This window comes from Arachis ipaensis, chromosome B8 (assembly GCF_059453495.1).
Source record: "Arachis ipaensis isolate K30076 ecotype BB chromosome B8, ASM5945349v1, whole genome shotgun sequence".
Taxonomy (NCBI): domain Eukaryota; kingdom Viridiplantae; phylum Streptophyta; class Magnoliopsida; order Fabales; family Fabaceae; genus Arachis; species Arachis ipaensis.
In genome coordinates this window covers 58,288,535-58,310,148 of record NC_142443.1, presented here as the reverse complement: position 1 = coordinate 58,310,148, position 21,614 = coordinate 58,288,535, and positions in this window count along the sequence as shown.

The following is a 21,614-nucleotide window of genomic DNA, read 5'->3' as shown; positions in this document are numbered from 1 at the left end:
CCAATGCTTGGTTTTCCATTGTGCTAAAAAATTTCTAATGAGTTGCAACAAGTCTTGATGGAGTCCTTCACAAGCTAAGGGTTCCCAAAATTGATCCTCATATATACCCGGATCCCAAATCTTGTTTCTGCACCCATCTTCAAGTTGATCAAGACAATTCCATTTGGGTGGCAAGTGATCCGAATTCTCAAGTAAACACCAAAGTACCTTCCTAGATCCCTTTAGTTGAGAACTATACCAACCATTGCACTTAGACTTTGAGTTTCCAACCATAAGGAACCTTGATTGGCATTTCCACCTACTAATAAATTCTTTTTTGCTCTTAACCCCACAAAGAGCTCTAAGTTTCCCATCCGTCTCAAGCAAACCATATTCAAGTGAGAAATTAAAGCTTAGGGACAAGAGTTTTACCCACTTGAATCTTGTGTTGGATTGTGACTTAGGAAGGGACGTCTCCAATGGTCTTGTAAGTTCCATTCCCTTGTGCTCTTCTTTGAATACCTCCACCTCTTGGCAAGCTTCTTCCATGTTCACCTCTTGACAAGGCTCTTCATGTCCAATTACTTCCTCACCAACCTCTTCTAGCTCTCCTCCATTCTTCATATCACAACTTGGAGGTAATGTAGAACTTGTCTCAACATCCACCTCAATTTCAAGAGGAGAAGATTCTTCAAATACCAAAGGATCATGTGTTGGTGTGGGCTCATCTTTAAGAGGAAGATTTGTTGCTTGCTCACCTTCTTCCAATTCTTCATCATTCATTATATGCTTAGGAGGTTGCGCACCCTCCTTAACATCGCCTTCAAGCTCAATGGAAGAAGGTTCAACAACTCCCACAAAATCATCAACAATGTTACTTGGTGTGGAAGTGTTCTCAAACTTGGAATCCACCTCTTGTTCAACTTCCTCTAACTCTTCAACCACTTCTTCTTCTTCAACAATCTCTCCCTCCTCCACTTGTTGTAAGACATACCCCATCTCCTTGTCCTCATGTTGAGATTCTAAAATCTCCTTCATGCTCCTTTCTTCGGTTGATTTCTCACACTCATCCGTGGAGATGCCTTACTTGTTGCATGAGTCCCATGAGTCCAAGTTGGCTTTAATTTTGGCAAGGTTAGCCTCAATAGCTTCATAATTCCTCCTTTGGGCTTCCTCTTGCTCCTTTTGACGGATTATTGCTTGAAGCCGATCCATTTCTTCCTTGAGACGATCTATTGACTATTGGATGGATGGATGTGGGTGTTCTTCCTTGGAGGGTTGTGGTGGAAAGGGAAATTCATTATGTGGTTGAAAGTTATCATACATGGGAGGTGATTCATCTTGGTAAGGGTAGTAAGGTGGTTGTTCTTGAGGGTATTGGTGGTGGAATTGGGGTGGTTCTTCATATGGTTCATATGGTTCACAAGGTGGTTGGTATGGTGGATATGGGTTGGGGTCATATGGAGGTGGTTGGTGAAAAGGGGCTTATGAGTAAGGTGGTTCAAAATTATGTTGAGGAGATGGTTCATAGGCATATGGTGGTGGTTGTTGACAATCATAATAAGGGTAACCATATCCATTAGATTGATATGCATTAGGATGAGAGTTATACCCATAAGAATCCGGAGGTTGTTGCCAATAAGAATGATCAATTCCTTGAGGCTCCTCCCATTTTTGTTGGTTCCATCTATAATGAGTGTCATCATTGAAGTTCACATTTCCTACAACACAATTAGAATCAAACTCATAGCCAAGGTGAGAATTCATAGTGGAAAAGCAAAATAAAACTAATAAAAACTAGCAAATAAAGAAAAAAGCAAGATATTCACACTATTCGCATATATACAATAACCAATAAAACAACACCATTGCAACTCCCTGGCAACGGCGCCATTTTGATGAACGGATTCTTGTTGGTATAGAATTTCCTCAAATAAATGTATTCTCGTTGTGAAGTATAGTTTCCAAACCAATCAAGAATCCTTTCATGCAAAAATATTGGTTGTCACAAAGAACAAACCCCAAATAAGAAATAACTGGAGTATTTTGGACTCCGGGTCGTCTTACGAGGAATTGTAATGAAGTGCCTAATTATTGGCTATGAAAGGGGTAAGGGGGTTTTTGGTTGATAAGAGGACAAGAAAATTAAATGTGCAAGAAAAGTAAAGAGAGCAATTAAAGAAAGCAAGTAATAAAGAGAGACATTCATGGCAAGAATTGAGATCATAGGCTTTCTATCCTAGTCATGCAATAATTAATTCATCTTATTTAGTCAACTCCAACAAATAGGGAGAAAGTCAAACAAGATTAATCAATCATGTTACAAATATAAACAAAAATTTATCTCATTACGTCAACTCCAACAAATAGGGAGAAAGTCTAACGAGACTAGATAATCTCAATCCAAAAGTCCTAACCAACTTACTAATGAAATTAGCAAAAGATTAGCGTCAATGGAAACAATACTAGCTAACAACTCTAGATCACCGACATAGGTTGGGTTTTCATGACTCAAGATTGCCTAATCACTCTTTCCAAGCCAAGAATGCTCAAAATCTACTCTAAAGCCCAACCAAGCATTTTGTCAAACACTTGGTGGGTATGAAAGGAAAGCATGGTAAATGACAAAAATAGTAAAATCTACCAACTATCAATTACAAGAAAAGTAAATCAACAACTCAATTCATCAATAAAAAGAACATCAAACATTAAATTTCATTAAATGTAAACAAGATCCAAATCCAACAAAGGTTCATGAACATAAAAGCAACAAAATAAAAGAAATGAACAAGTAAAAACTAGAAGAGTAGAGATGTAACAACAAGAATTTAAAAGGAGAAACTAAATCAAAACAAGAATTAAAAGTGAGATTCAAGAAAATTAAACCTAAACTACCCTAAATTCTAGAGAGAAGAAAGAGCTTCTCTCTCTAGAATTCTACCCTAAAACATGATGAAAACTAAACTATGACTACTTGGTTCATTTCCCCTTCAATCCTTGGGTTCAATAGCATCAGAAATGGATTGGATTGGGCCCAAAATGAGCTGCAAAATCGCTGGGGGCGATTTCATTGAAGTGGGCCACGGACAGCATCGGCGTGCGCGTGCAAAGTGCGCACCCCTAAACGCGAAGTAACATATATCGAATTTTATATCATTTCGAAGCCCCGGATGTTAGCTTTCCAACGCAACTGGAACCACCTCATTTGGATCTCTGTAGCTCAAGTTATGGTCATTTGAGTGTGAAGAGGTCAGGCTTGACAGCTTTACGGTTCCTTCATTTCTTCATGAGTTCTCCCACTATGCATGGTTTTCTCCTCACTTATTCCATCCAATACTTGCCTTATGAACATGAAATCATTCAACAAACACATCAAGGTTCCATCATGAAGAGGAAGAGGAGGAATACTTTGAACCAAACATGAAAGAAAATATGGAAAACCATCATGAAGAAGAAGCTCACAACCATGGCAGAGAAGGTCTAGCAAATCATGCTGGGCAAGAGAGAAGAGTTCTAGGCTCCTACATCAATCCAAACCCAGGGAACTGTGGGAGTAGCATTCAAAATCCAACCATACATGCCAACAACTTTGAACTAAAACCACAGCTCATCACCCTTGTTCAGAACAACTGTTCATTTGGAGGAGGCATCCAAGAAGACCCCAATCAACATCTAACCACCTTCCTGAGGATATGCGATACTGTGAAGTCTAATGGTGTTCATCCTGACACCTATAGACTACTTTTTTTCCCTTTCTCACTCAAGGATAAGGCATCTAAATAGCTAGAATCCTTCCCTAAGGAGAGTTTGACAACTTGGGAAGATGTGGTGAACAAATTTTTAGCCAGATTCTATTCTCCTCAAAAAATCAACAGACTGAGAGCTGAGGTTCAAACTTTCAGGCAGCAGGATTGTGAGACTCTATATGAAGCATGGGAGAGGTTTAAGGACCTAACAAGGACGTATCCACCAGATATGTTCAATGAATGGGTGCAGCTACACATTTTCTATGAAGGCCTTTCTTATGAATCAAAGAAAGCAGTAGACCACTCATCCGGGGGATCTCTGAACAAGAAGAAGACCATTGAGGAGGCCATAGATGTCATTGAAACTGTAGCAGAGAATGACTACTTCTATGCCTCCGAATGAGGGAAAACTAGAGGAGTGATGGAGCTAAACAATGTAGATGCTCTGCTGGCCCAAAACAAGCTTATAACCAAGCAATTAGCTGACCTCACCAAGAAGATGGAGAGGAACCAAGTAGCAGCAATCACCACCTCATCAACAACCCAAGAGGGAGTGAATGCAGAGGCAGAGAATGAGCAGGAGCAAGCCAACTACATTGGGAATTCACCTAGACAAAATCATGACCCATACTCCAAGACCTACAACCCTGGTTGGAGGAATCACCCAAACTTTGGGTGAGGGAATTAACAAGATCAAGGCCAAGATCAGAGACGTCACAACCCCAACAACAATGCAGCTCACCAACAATTCACACAGAGAACATATCAACACCACCATAACAACACCTCTCCATATTGATATCAAAACCAAAATAACACTCCTGATCCTTCTACCTCTAATCCCAACCTACCATCATCTGATGACAGACTCTCAAGGATTGAGAACCTGCTTGAAGGCATATGCAAAGAGATCCAAGACAGTAAAGCATTCCGAGAGGAAGTGCAGTCCAATATGCAGAATCAAGATGCTACCATCAAGAAACTTGAGACACAAATTGGCTACCTATTCAAGCAGATTTCCAGTCACAACCTTCGCAGTGATACTGACTCACACAAAAGGGAGGAGTGTCAAGCTATCACCCTTAGAAGTGGGAAGGAACTGAAGGAATTCTCCCAGAAACCACAAGAAGAGGGCTCAAATGAAAAGGGAGAAAAGTAAGATGGAGCTCAAGCTTCCACTTCGAGTTTGCAAAAAGAAGAAGGGATGCCGAAGCTGGACGTCCCAAGAGTTGCATACCCTCAGCAATTGAAGAAAAAGGGGGATGACAACCAGTTTTTGAGATTTTTGGAAATCTTCAAGAAACTACAAATCAACATACCCTTTGCTGAAGCAATAGAACAAATGCCACTCTACGCCAAGTTTTTAAAGGAGCTAATGACTAAGAAGAGAAGCTAGAAGAACAACGAGACTGTGATACTAACCAAAGAATGTAGTGCTATCATTCAACACAAACTGCCCCAGAAATTGAAGGATCCCGGGAGTTTTCAGATCGCTTGTATTATAGGGAAAATCACGGTGGAGAAGGCTCTTTGTGACTTAGGAGCCAGCATCAATTTAATGTCAGTAGCTATGATGAGGAAGATGAAGATCGAGGAGGCTAAACCAACAAAAATGGCCTTACAACTGGCAGACCGATCATTCAAATTCCCTCATGGCGTACTAGAGGATTTGCTGGTGAAAGTGGGAGACTTCGTATTCCCGGCAGATTTTGTAGTGCTGGACATGCAGGAGGAAGCCAAGACCTCCATCATCCTGGGAAGGCCGTTCTTGGCCACTGCTGGAGCTGTCATTGATGTCCAAAAAGGTGATCTCACCCTGAGAGTGCACAATGAAAAGATGACATTCAATGTATTCAAGGCCATGAGTTACCCACCAGAACAATTGGGGGAATGTATGAGGTTGGACTCACTTGAAGAGGAAGTGCAGGAGAGTTTTGAAGAAGAAGAGCCTAAAAGATTAATAGAGGAGGAGTATACATCGAGTGAAGAGGTTGCAACAACAGAGATTCGCATACAAGGTGCACTAAAGGAAGAGAATGAAAAGATAGAGGCACCCAAACTTGAGCTCAAAGCACTGCCACCCACTCTCAAATATGCATACCTAGGAAAGAATGAAAGCTACCCGGTCATCATAAACCCATCCCTCAGTCAAGATCAAGAGAATGAACTACTGCAAGTATTGCGGAAGCATAAGGATGCCATTGGATGGACCCTTGCTGACTTGAAGGGAATCAGTTCAGCCATATGCATGCATAAGATACTGTTGGAATATGATGCCAAACCATCCATTCAATCTCAAAGAAGGCTGAACCCAATCATGAAGGAAGTGGTACAGAAAGAGGTTATGAAGCTATGGCAGGGAGGAGTAATCTACTCGATCTCAGACAGCCCCTGGGTCAGCCCCGTGCATGTCGTGCCCAAAAAGGGAGGAATCACTGTAGTTCCCAATGAGAAGAATGAACTAATTCCTACAAGGACTGTCACAGGATGGCGGATGTGCATAGACTATCGAAAACTCAATGAGGCTACACGAAAGGACCATTTTCCCTTCCCATTTATGGATCAGATGTTGGAAAGACTCGCAGGACACGCATATTACTGTTTTCTTGATGGTTATTCAGGATATAACCAAATAGTGGTTGATCTCAGAGACCAAGAGAAAACTTCATTTACTTGTCCATATGGAGTGTTTGCCTACAGGCACATACCATTTGGGCTATGTAATGCACCTGCGACTTTCCAACGCTGCATGCTTTCTATCTTCTCAGATATGATAGAGAAATTCATTAAAGTTTTTATGGATGATTTCTCGGTATTCAGAGATTCCTTTACTAGCTGCCTGAGTCACATTGCCTTAGTATTGAAAAGGTGCCAAGAGACCAATCTGGTCTTGAACTGGGAGAAATGTCACTTTATGGTGATAGGAGGAATAGTCCTTGGCCATAAGGTTTCTAACCAAGGCATTGAAGTGGACAGGGCTAAAGTGGAACTTATTGTAAAACTTCTTCCACTCTGTGATGTCAAGGCAATTAGAAGTTTTTTAGGGCATGCTGGCTTTTACAGAAGGTTTATTAAAGATTTTTCAAAAATAGCTAAGCCCTTGAGTAATCTCCTTATATCAGATACACCATTTATCTTCGATGAAAATGTATGTTAGCATTCGAGCATTTGAAAGAAAGATTGTCATCTTCCCCTATCATTTCCCCACCTGATTGGAACTTACCCTTTGAATTGATGTGTGATGCATCTGATTTTGCAGTTGGGGCAGTGTTAGGGCAGAGGAAAGATAACTTAGTCCATGTGATATACTATGCTAGCAAAGTCCTCGATGATGTTCAAAGAAATTATACCACTACTGAAAAGGAGTTGCTAGCCATAGTTTTTGCATTTGACAAGTTCAGGTCATACCTCATTGGTGCTAAAGTGATTGTTTTCACAGATTACATAGCACTTAAATATTTGTTTGCCAAACAAGAATCAAAACCAAGATTAATAAGATGGATCTTATTGTTGCAGGAATTCAATATTGAAATCAGAGACAAGAAAGGAGTGGAGAACAAGGTAGCGGATCACCTATCTAGAATCCCTCATGAGGAAGGTGGAACACATGATACAAGTGTAAACGAGCTTTTTCCTGATGAGCAGTTGATGACAGTTCACAAAGAACCATGGTTTACAGACATTGCCAACTTCAAGGCAACTGGGGCTCTACCTCCAGGAATCAATAAACATCAAAAAAGGAAGCTCATAAATGATGCAAAGTACTTTGTCTGGGATGAGCCATATCTCTTCAAGAAGTGTTCAGATGGAATCCTTAGAAGATGTGTTTCGGAAGAGGAAGGACGAGAGGTCCTATGGAATTGCCACGGCTCTTGCTATGGAGGACATTTCGGAGGGGACAGAACTGCAGCAAAAGTGTTACAAAGCGGATTCTTTTGGCCCACCCTTTTCAAGGATGCCAAAGAACTAGTGAAGAGCTGCAACGAATGCCAAAGATCTGGAAACTTGCCCAAGAGAAATGAGATGCCACAAAATTTCATCTTAGAATTAGAACTGTTTGATGTGTGGGAAATCGATTTCATGGGACCATTCCCAACTTCATATTCAAACAAGTACATCTTGGTGGCAGTGGATTACGTTTCCAAGTGGGTGGAGGCTATTGCAACTCCAACGAATGATAACAAGGTGGTCATGAACTTCCTTAGGAAGAATATCTTTAGCCGATTTGGAGTTCCACGAGCACTCATCAGTGATGGAGGGAGCCATTTTTGTAACAGACCACTAGAAGCTCTTCTCCTACGATATGGGGTAAAACACAAGGTGGCCACTCCTTACCATCCCCAAACAAGCGGGCAAACTGAGATATCCAATAGAGAGCTAAAAAGGATTCTGAAAAAGACTGTGGGTGCATCAAGAAAGGATTGGTCGAAGAAGCTGGATGATGCTCTTTGGGCATACAGAACAGCATTCAAAACTCCACTTGGAATGTCCCCATATCAACTGATGTATGGGAAAGCTTGTCATTTACCACTAGAGCTGGAACACAAAGCTCTCTGGGCTCTCAAGATACTAAATTTTGACAGCATTGCTGCTGGTGCAAAGAGGATCCTACAGCTACAAGAGATGGAGGAATTTAGATCTCAAGCCTATGAAAATGCCAAGATTTATAAAGAAAAGGCGAAGAGAAGACATGACCTGCATCTGGCACCAAGGAGTTTCGAAAAGGGGCAGCAAGTACTCCTTTACAACTCCAAATTGAGACTGTTCCCTGGCAAACTCAAGTCAAGGTGGTCAGGACCCTTCCTTGTCACAAAGGTCTCGCCATATGGGCACATAGAAATCATGGATAAAAGTTCGGAGAGGACTTTCACCGTGAACGGACAAAGGCTCAAACACTACCTGGGCAACATGGGGGAAAACCCCAAAGTGAAGTATCATCTCAAGTAATGGAGGAATAATCGAGCTAGCGACGCTAAAAGAGTGCTTTGTTGGGAGGCAACCCAACCTGAGGTAGTTTCTTTTTCATCGTCATTTCAATAAAAATCACAAGTTGTTTCCCCTGTATTGCTAGGAGCTAAGTTTGGTGTTCCACACCAAAACAAATCCAAGAGTGAAAGTGTAGCTTTAGGTTTGGTGTTCCACCAAAGATATGAGTTATAATCACACTACACTCCAATGACAGATTGCTAGCTCCAAACAATCAGGGAAACCACTTAGCAGTAGTTTAGTCTGAAGTTAATGGTTGTTTTGTTAATAACAACATATGAGGCTCTCTGCAAGTAAGCAATCTATTGTACTAGGCAAAATAACTAAGTTTGGTGTTCACACACCAAATTAAGTTCAGAAATTTGCAAGCATACATGCAAGCTAACTATGTCTCAAGTGCTTTGGAAACAAGCAACTTCCAATAACTTTGCAGGAACCTTCTGAAGAAATGGTGCACCATCATCCAAGGAAGTGAAGGAGCAAAAGCTATGGAGGAGAACAACAAGGAGATAGCAAGAAAACATCACCCGAAGGTTGTGTTATTACTTAATTCCATATACTTAAAATGCTAAAACTTGGAAGTCCAAAGGAACTTGATTTTATAGTTGCTCATTAATTTAGATAATTAGAGTTTAATGTTGCTTATTTGCTCTTGTCATATGTGTGCTGTCTAGATGTCACTGCATCCTTACTATGCTTACTTGTATGCTTGTCCTTTTGAATCAAATGAAAAGAGAATGAGTATTTTATAAAAGACCAGAGTGGAGTTCATATTCCTGAGTTTGTGGTGTGGTCATAAGTTAGCTAAGTTGGTTCAACCACAAGGTGGGAAGACAACTATCTGTCATGAATCATATGCTTGAACACACCCCATGAGACTAGCTAAATAACAAGATCCTAATAAGAAAAAGGGAAAGAACAATCAAAGAAGAATAAAAGAAAAATAGCAAGAAAAGGGGCTAGGCACCAAGGGTTTGAGTCTTGAGGGATGTGTCTGTGGTGTTCCTGTACCAAGGATCTGCTTAGATTACTAAGCTCTCAGGGGTGCTTTATCATCTGGTAACTTGGGTTAACTAACCCGGGATTATAAGCTGAAAGTCCACTATCAAGAGCAATCTTTACTACAGAACATTTAGTAACCCAAAGAGGTGATGGACACCAAGACCTCAAGGAAAGAAAATAAACAAACCATGTGCCTGTGGTGTGTATGTATGGGGGAGAGACTTGAGGAAGTAAGTCCTTAGGGGTGCTTCAACACCTAGCACCTTGAACCAATTGGTTCGGGAGTGTTGGCTGAAAGCTTATTCTAAAGAGTTGCCCCCTTACAAAGCACTTAGCCTAAGAACACAAATAAGCCCTGAAATGACAACAAAAGGATCAATGAATAAAAGTCTCACGGGATGCAATCAAGTGAGTATTCTAGAACATGATAAAGGTCTGAAAGCCAGTGAAGGAATGAACCTAAGTTGCTATGCATGAAACCACCATAAAACCAGGAACATGACTTCCACAAGAATGACTCATTTCTCTTGGCATTCCATTCATCATTCTCTTGTTCCAGTACTTGCTTAGGGACAAGCAAGCTTTAAGTTTGGTGTTGTGATGCCAGGGCATTTTGGCCAGTTTCACTGACCTTTTCTTTACTGTTTTTAAGGTAGTTTCATGCATTTTCTTAGAAAATAAGCTAGTTTTGGGTAGATATTCACTTACATCTTGATTCAAGCATACATTGTACACTTTACATTATTTCATGAGAATTTTGTATGAATTATATGACAAATTAGAGGATGCATGTCTCATGATTTGGATTAGAACTTTGATGTACTTTATTGCTTGATTTCAGGACAAAGGAAGCAAGGAAGAACCACGTTAGCAGCCACGTTAGTCTAACTAACGTGACCACTAATGTGGAATGGGAGCTAGCTCGCAACGTTAATGAGAAAAGTAATCACCAATAACGCCCTCGAAGCCATCATAACCCACGTTAAGAGCACGTTAACTAAGTTAACGTGAACTCTAACGTGGAAGAAGACAACAAGGCCAACGTTAGTGACACTCTCCTATGTCACTAACGTTAGACCAAGCTCATAATTGGCCACGTTAGTTGCCACGTTAACCTAGTTAACGTGGACTCTAACGTTAAGAAGCAAAAGAGAAGCCAACGTTAGTGACATTCACCTTTGTCACTAACGTTGGCCAAGCCTCCATAAGCCATGTTAACTCCCACGTTAACTTAGTTAACGTGAAAGCTAACGTAGAGAGAGCAATTGATAGCCAACGTTAGTGACACTTACCTTTGTCACTAACGTTGGGGTGAACCACCAAGAGCCACCATGAGCAACGTTAACTCCCACGTTAACTTAGTTAACGTGGATAAAGAGATGATGAGCCAACATTAGTGACACTCACCTTTGTCACTAACGTTGGAGATGGCTAGCATGACTACGTTAGAAGCCACGTTAACTTAGTTAACGTGGACTCTAACATGGGAAATAGGGGCACATTGGAACGTTAGTGACAAAGGTAAGTGTCACTAACGTTCTCGAAGGATTGGCATTACTACGTTAGAAGCCACGTTAACCTAGTTAACATGGACGCTAACGTAGGGACAAGGGAGGACTCTCCACGTTATTGGGAAAGGTAAGTCCTAATAACGTGTGCGAAGGACCACGAGGCAAATTTAGTGGTCACGTTAGTGCCACTAACGTTGAAGTCAACGTGATCATATTTGGGTTAGGAACGTTAGTGAAAAAGGTGATTGTCACTAACGTTCTCGAACCCACACTTTCACTTAACGTTGACACCACTAATGTCCTGAGTCAAAGTCCCTGCCTACTTCACATTTTCTCTCTGCAAGCAAAGCTAAGCCCAATGAAAAGGATATCTGCTTCAAACTCAAGATTCAGAGGCCCATACCCAAGACTTGAAGAGCCAACTAGAAGATGAAAAGAGTAGTATATATTGGAGTAGCTTTGAATTAGTTAGGGAGTTGAAAACTTTAGGGAGCCTTTGGCATAGAACTACTCTCTGTATTTTACTTTCTCTGCACTTCTAGTTTTACTTTCATCATGTATTCTCCATCTTGGTTTTCATTTTCCAGAGCTATGAACAACTAAACCCCTTTCATTGGGTTAGGGAGCTCTGTTGTAATTTGATGGATCAATATTAGTTTTCATTCTCCTTCTTCTATCTTTTCTCTTGATTTTACTAGAAAGCTTTCGATCTTCATCCAATTGGGTAGTTATCTTGGAAAAGAAGCTATTCATACTTGGATCTCTTCTGAACCTTGAAAGAGGAATGAAGAGATCATGCTAGAAATGCTTTCTCATGCTGGACCAAATTGGATTTGGATGGATATGTGACTATAATCCTACCAACACTTGATTTGGGAAATGCATGTGGTATAATCAGTGACCATACTTCATCTCTTCTCATGAGCAATTGACCAAGGAATTGGCTATTGATCAAGATTTGAGAGATTGAATTACCAAGAAATTGGAATTCGATCACTTAAGATTGCCAAGGAGATCAATGAATGCATTGATTGAGGAAGAGATGAAAATGAACTTGATCCGGAGAATGCAACATCTCCTGAGCCCAATGAACTCCCCATTTCTAATCTTACTCATTCTCTTTAATTTCTGCCATTTACTTTTATGAGCAATTACCCCATTCCCGTTTAAGATTCTGCAATTTACTTTTCGCCATTTACATTCAGCTCTTTATTTTTAGCATTTACTGTTTCTGCTATTTACTTTCCCGCCATTTAATTTTCTGCAAATCTCAAATCAAATTCTGGTTCGCTTAACTAGAACATTCCTCTAATTAAAGTTGCTTGATCAATCAATCTTTGTGGGATTCGACCTCACTCTATTGTGAGTTTTTACTTGACGACAAATTTGGTACACTTGTCGAAGAAAATTTGTTGAGAGACAAGTTTTGTGCATATCAAGTTTATGGCGCCGTTGCCGGGGATTGATTTTGTATCAACAATGATTAAGTTGGAGGATCACTAGATTGAGCATTTGTTATTCTGTTGATTTAAATTTCTGTTTGAGCACTTTACTTTCGGTTTCAGTTGTTTTGTATTCCCATCCCTTTAACCCCTTTATTTCAGTTGTTTACACTCTGTTTCACTCACCCACTAACTGTTTGATATATTGCATCACTCACACTACCAGCATTTTTTTTAGAATAGTTTCTGGATCTATTTCCTTGCTTGTACCTTGTTGGTTGTATGACAGGGAGGAGAAGCGGGGCTTCAACTTCCTTTGATTCTGAACCAGAGAGGACCTTCCTTAGATTAAGGAGGGAAGCAAGAGGAAAAAGGGTAGTTGGTGCTGAGAAAGAGGAGGAATACTTTGAACCAAACATGGAAGAGAATATGGAAAACCATCATAAAGAAGAAGCTCACAACCATGGCAGAGAAGGTCTAGCAAATCATGCTGGGCAAGAGAGAAGAGTTCTAGGCTCCTACATCAACCCAAACCCAGGAAACTGTGGGAGTATCATTCAAAAGCCAACCATACATGCCAACAACTTTGAACTAAAATCACAGCTCATCACCCTTGTTCAGAACAACTGTTCATTCGGAAGAGGCATCCAAGAAGACCCCAATCAACATCTAACCACCTTCCTGAGGATATGCGATACTGTGAAGTCTAATGGTATTCCTCCTGACACCTATAGACTACTTTTGTTCCCTTTCTCACTCAAGGATAAGGCATCTAAATGGCTGGAATCCTTCCCTAAGGAAAGTTTGACAACTTGGGAAGATGTGGTGAACAAATTTTTAGCCAGATTCTATCCTCCTCAAAGAATCAACAGGCTGAGAGCTGAGATTCAAACTTTCAGGCAGCATGATGGTGAGACTCTATATGAAGAGTGGGAGAGGTTTAAGGACCTTGATGAGCGGATAGTTTATACGCTTTTTGGGGTTAATTTCATATGGTTTTTAGTATATTCTAGTTAGTTTTTAGTTTATTTCCATTAGTTTTTAGGAAAAATTCATATTTATAGACTTTACTATGAGTTGTGTCTTTTTCTGTAATTTCAGGTATTTTTCTGGCTTAAATTGAGGGAGCTGAGCAAAAATCTGATTCAGGCTGAAAAAGGACTGCTGATACTGTTGGATTCTGACCTCCCTGCACTCAAAGTGGATTTTCTGGAGCTACAGAACTCGAAATGGCGTGCTTCCAATTGCGTTGGAACGTAGACATCCAGGGCTTTCCAGAAATATATAATAGTCCATACTTTGCTCAAGGATAAACGACGTAAACTGGCGTTCAACGCCAGTTCTCTGCCCAATTCTGGCGTCCAGCGCCAGAAAAGGATTAAAAGTTGGAGTTCAACGCTAGAAATGGATCCAAACCTGGCGTTGAACGCCCAAAACAGCCTTATGCACGTGAATTGTTTAAGTCTCAGCCCCAGCACACACCAAGTTGCCCCCAAAGACAGGACAGAAGGTTCTACTGTTCAACTCTAGACTCAGGCTATTCTCCGGAAAATTGAAATCCCGGTGGAGGGGACCATACGTGATTACAAGTGTATCACCATATGGTTATGTGGAGCTTCAAGATATTGATTCTGATAAGAGGTTCATTGTCAATGGACAGAGAATCAAGCACTATCTTGAAAGCAACGTTGAGCAAGAGTGCTCAAGGCTGAAGCTAGACTAAAAGCTCAGCAAGGTCCAGCTAAAGACAATAAAGAAGCGCTTGCTGGGAGGCAACCCAGCCATGGGGCATCAATCCTCTAAGCATTTTGCCCTATTTTTATTTTTATTTTTTATTTGTTTATATAAAGTTCATTGATAACAAGGAAAAGAATCAATTTCATAAGTTCACAGGGTTACAGAAGGAATCTGCACACAAAACAGAGAAAAAGAGCTCACTTGCAAGAAAACGCCAGTAAGAGCCTATTTTGGGCGTTCAGCGCCCAAAAGGGGCAGCCAGTGGGCGCTGAACGCCAGTAAGGATAGCAATCTGGCGTTCAACGCCAAAAAAGGGAAACAACTGGGCATTGAACGCCCAGGAGAACAGCATTTGGGCGTTGAACGCCCAAAACAGGCAGTGTTTGGGCGTTCAAACGCCAGGATGGCAGGGAGGAGGTAAATTCATTTTTTCTTCATATTTTTAATTTTCATGCTTCAATTCATGATTTCTTGCATAAACATGTTAAGAACCCTGGTTTCTAAAATCCCTAATTTCTAAAAATCCTACTTTAAAAATATCAAATATATCTTAATCCATAAGCACAAACCCTCTTTGCAAATTCAATCCGACTCTTTTCAAATCTTTTTAAAAACAAATCTTTCTTTTCAACTCATCAATATCTTTTTCAAAATCTCCACTTTATCTTTTTCAAAATCTAGATCTATCTTTTTCAAAAATCTTTCATATCTTTTCAATTTTAAACTATATCCTCTCTTATCATATCTTCTATCTTATCTTTTCCAAATCAATCTTTTTTATCATATCTTTATCTCTTTTTTTCGAAAACCCACCCTCCCTCCCTTTAAATTTGGCTTCGGCCTCCCTCCCCTTCCATCAACAATTGCAGCTAGCTCTCCTTCTATCCCTCTCCTTTTTTTTCTTTTGCTTGAGGACAAGCAAACCTCTAAGTTTGGTGTGTTTATCCGCGATCACTAAGATCATGGCTCCTAAAGGAAAACAACCCACTCCAAGAGGCAAGAAAGAGAGCGTTCCAAAACCACTTTGGAATTAAGGGAAGTTCTTATCTAAAGAACATTCAGACCATTATAACAAAATAATGGGTCTGAGATCAGTGATCCCGGAAGTTAGATTCGATCTGAAAGAAGATGAATATCCAGAGATCCAGGAGCAAATTCGAATGAGGAACTGGGAAGTCCTAGCTAATCCTGAGATGAAAGTAGGGAGGAACATGGTTCAGGAGTTCTATGCTAATATGTGGCAAACTGACAAGCAGAAACTATCTGGGACTGCTTTCTATGACTATCGGACCGTGGTCAGAGGAAAGATTGTTCATACCCACCCTGACAGGATCAGGGAGATCTTAAAGCTACCTCAGCTAAAAGATGATCCAGACTCCTTCAACAGGAGAATGATGAGAATAGACAAGGGCCTGGATAAAATTCTAGAGGACATATGTATCTCTGGAGCCAGGTGGACCACCAACACAAAGGGTGTCCCAAATCAACTCAAGAGAGAAGATCTCAAACCAGTCGCCAGAGGATGGATGGACTTCATTGGGCATTCTCTGTTGCCCACTAGCAACCATTCTGAAGTCACTGTTAAAAGAGCAGTGATGATCCATTGCATCATGATGGGAAAAGAAGTGGAAGTTCATCAGCTAATCTCAGCAGAACTCTACAAAATTGCAAACAAAAATTCTAAAGAGGCCAGGTTGGCTTATCCAAGTGTGATTTCTCTGCTCTGCAAGGACGCTGGAGTAAGGATGGGAATAACTGTGTATATCTCAGTTGAGAAACCAATCACCAAAGCATCAATTGAAAAACAACAAGCACAGGATGATCCCACCAAGAAGAAAACACAGGAATTTCTCCCAGAAATCCCTCAATCTGAATACTGGGAGTATCTTGAGACGTCTGTTACCAAGATACGGGAAGCTATGGAACAAATAATAAAAGAACAGAAGGAACACAGTCAAATTCTTACCTATATGTTTAAAGAACAAGAGGAGCAAGGGCGTGACTTAAGGGAATTGAAGCGCCAGAAGTTATCTCTTGAAGGACCAAGCACCCCACAGATCAGAGGAACATCCACTTCCCAGAACAAAGGTTGTTAAATTCCAATTTCTGCTTTAACTCTGTGATAGCGTCATTATAGAAGTTCACCTTAGGAGTCATATAGTAGTAATTAGTATCTATTTTGATTTTATCTCTAATTAAGCCATAGTTTATTCTTCTCATCATCAGCAAACATGAATAAAATAGTAGATCTTTTGAATAAGAGGCAATAAAATTTCGAGTTTTTAATAAGAGAAATTCTAATTAGTTACATGTGGTGGCAATACTTTCTGTCTTCTGAATGAATGCTTGAATAGTGCATATGTCTTTTGAATTTGTTGTTTAAGACTGTTAAATATGTTGGCTCTTGAAAGAATGATGAACATGAGACATGTTATTGATAATCTGAAAAATCATAAAAATGATTCTTGAAGCAAGAAAAAGCAGCAAAAAAAAAAAGAAGAAGCCAATAGCCCTTAAAACCAAAAGGCAAGGGTAATAAAAAGGATTCCAAGGTTTTGAGCATCAGTGGATAGGAGGGCCTAAGGGAATAAAATCCTGGCCTAAGTGGCTAAACCGAGCTGTCCCTAACCATGTGCTTGTGGCGTGAAGGTGTCAAGTGAAAACTTGAGACTGAGCGGTTAAAGTCAAGGTCCAAAGCAAAAAGAAGAGTGTGCTTAAGAACTCTGGACACCTCTAATTGGGGACTTTAGCAAAGCTGAGTCACAATCTAAAAGGTTCACCCAATTATATGTCTGTGGCATTTATGTATCCGGTGGTAATACTGGAAAACAAAGTGCTTAGGACCACGGCCAAGACTCATGAAACAGCTGTGTTCAAGAATCATCATACTGAAATAGGAGAATCAATAACACTATCTGAATTCTAAGTTCCTATAGATGCCAATCACTCTGAGCTTCAATGGATAAAGTGAGATGCCAAAACTGTTCGGAAGCAAAAAGCTACTAGTCCCGCTCATCTAATTAGAATCTGAGCTTCACTCAAAAACTCTGAGATATTATTGCTTCTCAACCTATTAGTCTTCTATTTTATTTGTCTAGTTGCTTGAGGACAAGTAACAGTTTAAGTTTGGTATTGTGATGAGCGGATAGTTTATACGCTTTTTGGGGTTAATTTCATATGGTTTTTAGTATATTCTAGTTAGTTTTTAGTTTATTTCCATTAGTTTTTAGAAAAAATTCATATTTCTGGACTTTACTATGAGTTGTGTGTTTTTCTGTAATTTCAGGTATTTTTCTAGCTGAAATTGAGGGAGCTGAGCAAAAATCTGATTCAGGCTGAAAAAGGACTGCTGATGCTGTTGGATTCTGACCTCCCTGCACTCAAAGTGGATTTTCTGGAGCTACAAAACTCGAAATGGCGTTCTTCCAATTGCGTTGGAAAGTAGACATCTAGGGCTTTCCAGAAATATATAATAGTCCATACTTTGCTCAAGGATAAACGACGTAAACGGGCATTCAACGCCAGTTCTCTGCCCAATTCTGGCGTCCAGCGCCAGAAAAGGATTAAAAGTTGGAGTTCAACGCTAGAAATGGATCCAAACCTGGTGTTGAACGCCCAAAACAGCCTTATGCACGTGAATTGTTTAAGTCTCAGCCCCAGCACACACCAAGTGGGCCCCAGAAATGGATCTCTGCACTATCTGTCATAGTCTACTCACTTTTTGTAAACCTAGGCTACTAGTTTAGTATTTAAACAACTTTTAGAAACTTATTTTGCATCTCATGACATTTCAGATCCAAATTTTGTACTCTTTGACGGAATGAGTCTCTAAACTCCATTGTTGGGGGTGAGGAGCTCTGCTGTGTCTCAATGAATTAATGCAAGTATTTCTGTTTTCCATTCAAACATGCGTGTTCCTATCTAAGATATCCATTCGCGCCTAATTATGGAGAAGGTGATGATTTGTGACACTCATCACCTTCCTCAATCCATGAACGTGTGTCTGACACTCACCTCCGTTCTACATCAGATTGAATGAATATCTCTTAGATTCCTTAATCAGAATCTCCGTGGTATAAGCTAGATTGATGGCGGCATTCATGAGAATCCGGAAGGTCTAAACCTTGTCTGTGGTATTCCGAGTAGGATTCTGGGATTGGATGACTGTGACGAGCTTCAAACTTGCGAGTGCTGGGCGTAGTGACAGACGCAAAAGGATAGTAAATCCTATTCCGGTACGACTGAGAACCTGCAGATGATTAGCCGTGCGGTGACAGCGCACCTGGACCCTTTTCACTGGAAGGATGGATGGTAGCCATTGACAACGGTGATCCACCTACACACAGCTTGCCATAGGAGGACGTGCGTGCGTGAATCAGAAGACAGATGAAAGCAGAGATTCTGAAGACAAAGCATCTCCAAAACTCCAATGTATTCTCCATTACTGCATAACAAGTAACCTTTAATCCATGCTCTTTTGTTTATTCGCAATTCAACTGATAAATATAATTGATTTCCTGACTAAGAATTGCAAGATAACTATAGATTGCTTCAAACCAACAATCTCCGTGGGATTCGACCCTTACTCACGTTAGGTATTACTTGGACGACCCAGTGCACTTGCTGGTTAGTTGTGCAAAATTACATTGTGAAGTAATTTTTGTGCACCAGACCTAACAAGGAGGTGTCCACTAGATATGTTCAATGAATGGGTGCAGCTACACATTTTCTATAAATGACTTTCTTATGAATCAAAGAAAACAGTAGACCACTCATCCGGGGGATCTCTGAACAAGAAGAAGACCATTGAGGAGGCCATATATGTCATTGAAACTGTAGCAGAGAATGACTACTTCTATGCCTCCGAAAGAGGGAACACTAGAGGAGTGATGGAGCTAAACAATATAGATGCTCTGCTGGCCCAAAACAAGCTCAAACCAAGCAATTAGCTGACCTCACTAAGAAGATGGAGAGGAACCAAGTAGCAGCAATCACCACCTCATCAACAACCCAAGAGGGAGTGAATGCAGAGGCAGAGAGTGAGCAGGAGCAAGCCAACTACATTGGAAATTCACCTAGACAAAATCATGACCCATACTCCAAGACCTACAACCCTGGTTGGAGGAATCACCCAAACTTTGGGTGGGGGAATCAACAAGATCAAGGCCAAGATCAGAGACGTCACAACCCCAACAACAATGCAGCTCACCAACAATTCACACAGAGAACATATCAACACCACCATAACAACACCTCTCCACATTGATATCAAAACCAAAATAACTCTCCTCATCCTTCTACCTCTAATCCTAACCTACCATCATCTGATGACAGACTCTCAAGGATTGAGAACCTGCTTGAAGGCATATGCAAAGAGATCCAAGACAGTAAAGCATTCTGAGAGGAAGTGCAGTCCAATATGCAGAATCAAGATGCTGCCATCAAGAAACTTGAGACACAAATTGGCTACCTATTCAAGCAGATTTCCAGCCACAACCTTCGCAGTGATACTAACTCACACAAAAGGGAGGAGTGTCAAGCTATCACCCTTAGGAGTGGGAAGAAACTGAAGAAATTCTCCCAGAAACCACAAGAAGAGGGCTCAAATGAAAAGGGAGAAAAGTAACATGGAGCTCAAGCTTCCACTTCGAGTTTGCAAAAAGAAGAAGGGATGCCAAAGTTGGACGTCCCAAGAGTTCCATACCCTCAGCAATTGAAGAAAAAGGGAGATGACAACCAGTTTTTGAGATTTTTGGAAATCTTCAAGAAACTACAAATCAACATACCTTTGCTGAAGCAATAGAACAAATGCCACTCTACGCCAAGTTTTTAAAGGAGCTAATGACTAAGAAGAGAAGCTAGAAGAACAACGAGACTATGATACTAACTGAAGAATATAGTGCTGTCATTCAGCACAAACTGCCCCAGAAATTGAAGGATCCCGGGAGTTTTCAGATCCCTTGTATTATAGGGAAAATCACGGTGGAGAAGGCTCTTTGTGGCTTAGGAGCCAGCATCAATTTAATGTCAGTAGCTATGATGAGGAAGATGAAGATCGAGGAGGCTAAACCAACAAAAATGGCCTTACAACTGGTAGACCGATCGTTTAAATTCCCTCATGGCGTAGTAGAGGATTTGCTGGTGAAAGTGGGAGACTTCGTATTCCTGGCAGATTTTGTAGTGCTGGACATGCAGGAGGAAGCCAAGTCCTCCATCATCCTGGAAAGGCCGTTCTTGGCCACTGCTGGAGCTGTCATTGATGTCCAAAAAGGTGATCTCACCCTGAGAGTGCACAATAAAAAGATGACATTCAATGTATTCAAGGCCATGAGTTACCCACCAGAACAATTGGGGGAATGTATGAGGTTGGACTCACTTGAAGAGGAAGTGCAGGAGAGTTTTGAAGAAGAAGAGCCTGAAAGATTAATAGAGGAGGAGTATACATAGAGTGAAGAGGTTGCAACAACAGAGATTCGCATACAAGGTGCACTAGAGGAAGAGAATGAAAAGATAGAGGCACCCAAACTTGAGCTTAAAGCACTGCCACCCACTCTCAAATATGCATACCTAGGAAAGAATGAAAGCTACCCGGTCATCATAAACCCATCCCTCAGTCAAGATCAAGAGAATGAACTACTGCAAGTATTGCGGAAGCATAAGGATGCCTGATAAACCACTATTTTATGGTTTATATTGTGTTTAATTGTTTGGTTTTATCATGATCCTTACCCACTTATTCATTAAATTAGCATGAAATTATAATTCCTTCCTGAATTTATAATATGTTTGAAAACTGCTTCCTAGAGACTTTAATTATGTATTTTTAATTCTCCTTTATTCCATTCGATGTCGTGATCTGTGTGTTGAGTGTTTCAGACTTTATAGGGAATGAATGAGTTGGAGATTGGAAAGGAAGCTAGCAAAAATGGAAGGAACACAAGAATTTAAGGAGATAACCAGCGAGAAGTGACGCAGTCGCATGGCTCACGCGACCGCGCGAAGGAGAGCAAATCACAGTGACGCGGCCGCGCAGATTGGAAAAGCTCAAGCGACGCGATAGCATGGACGACGCGAACGCGTGGCAAGGAAAAGCGCGAATGACGCGTCCGCATGGATGACGCGATCGCGTGACATGTGCGATCTGCATAATCTGCAGGATTCACTGGGGGCGATTTTGGACCTAATTTCGACCCAGTTTTCGGTCCGGAACA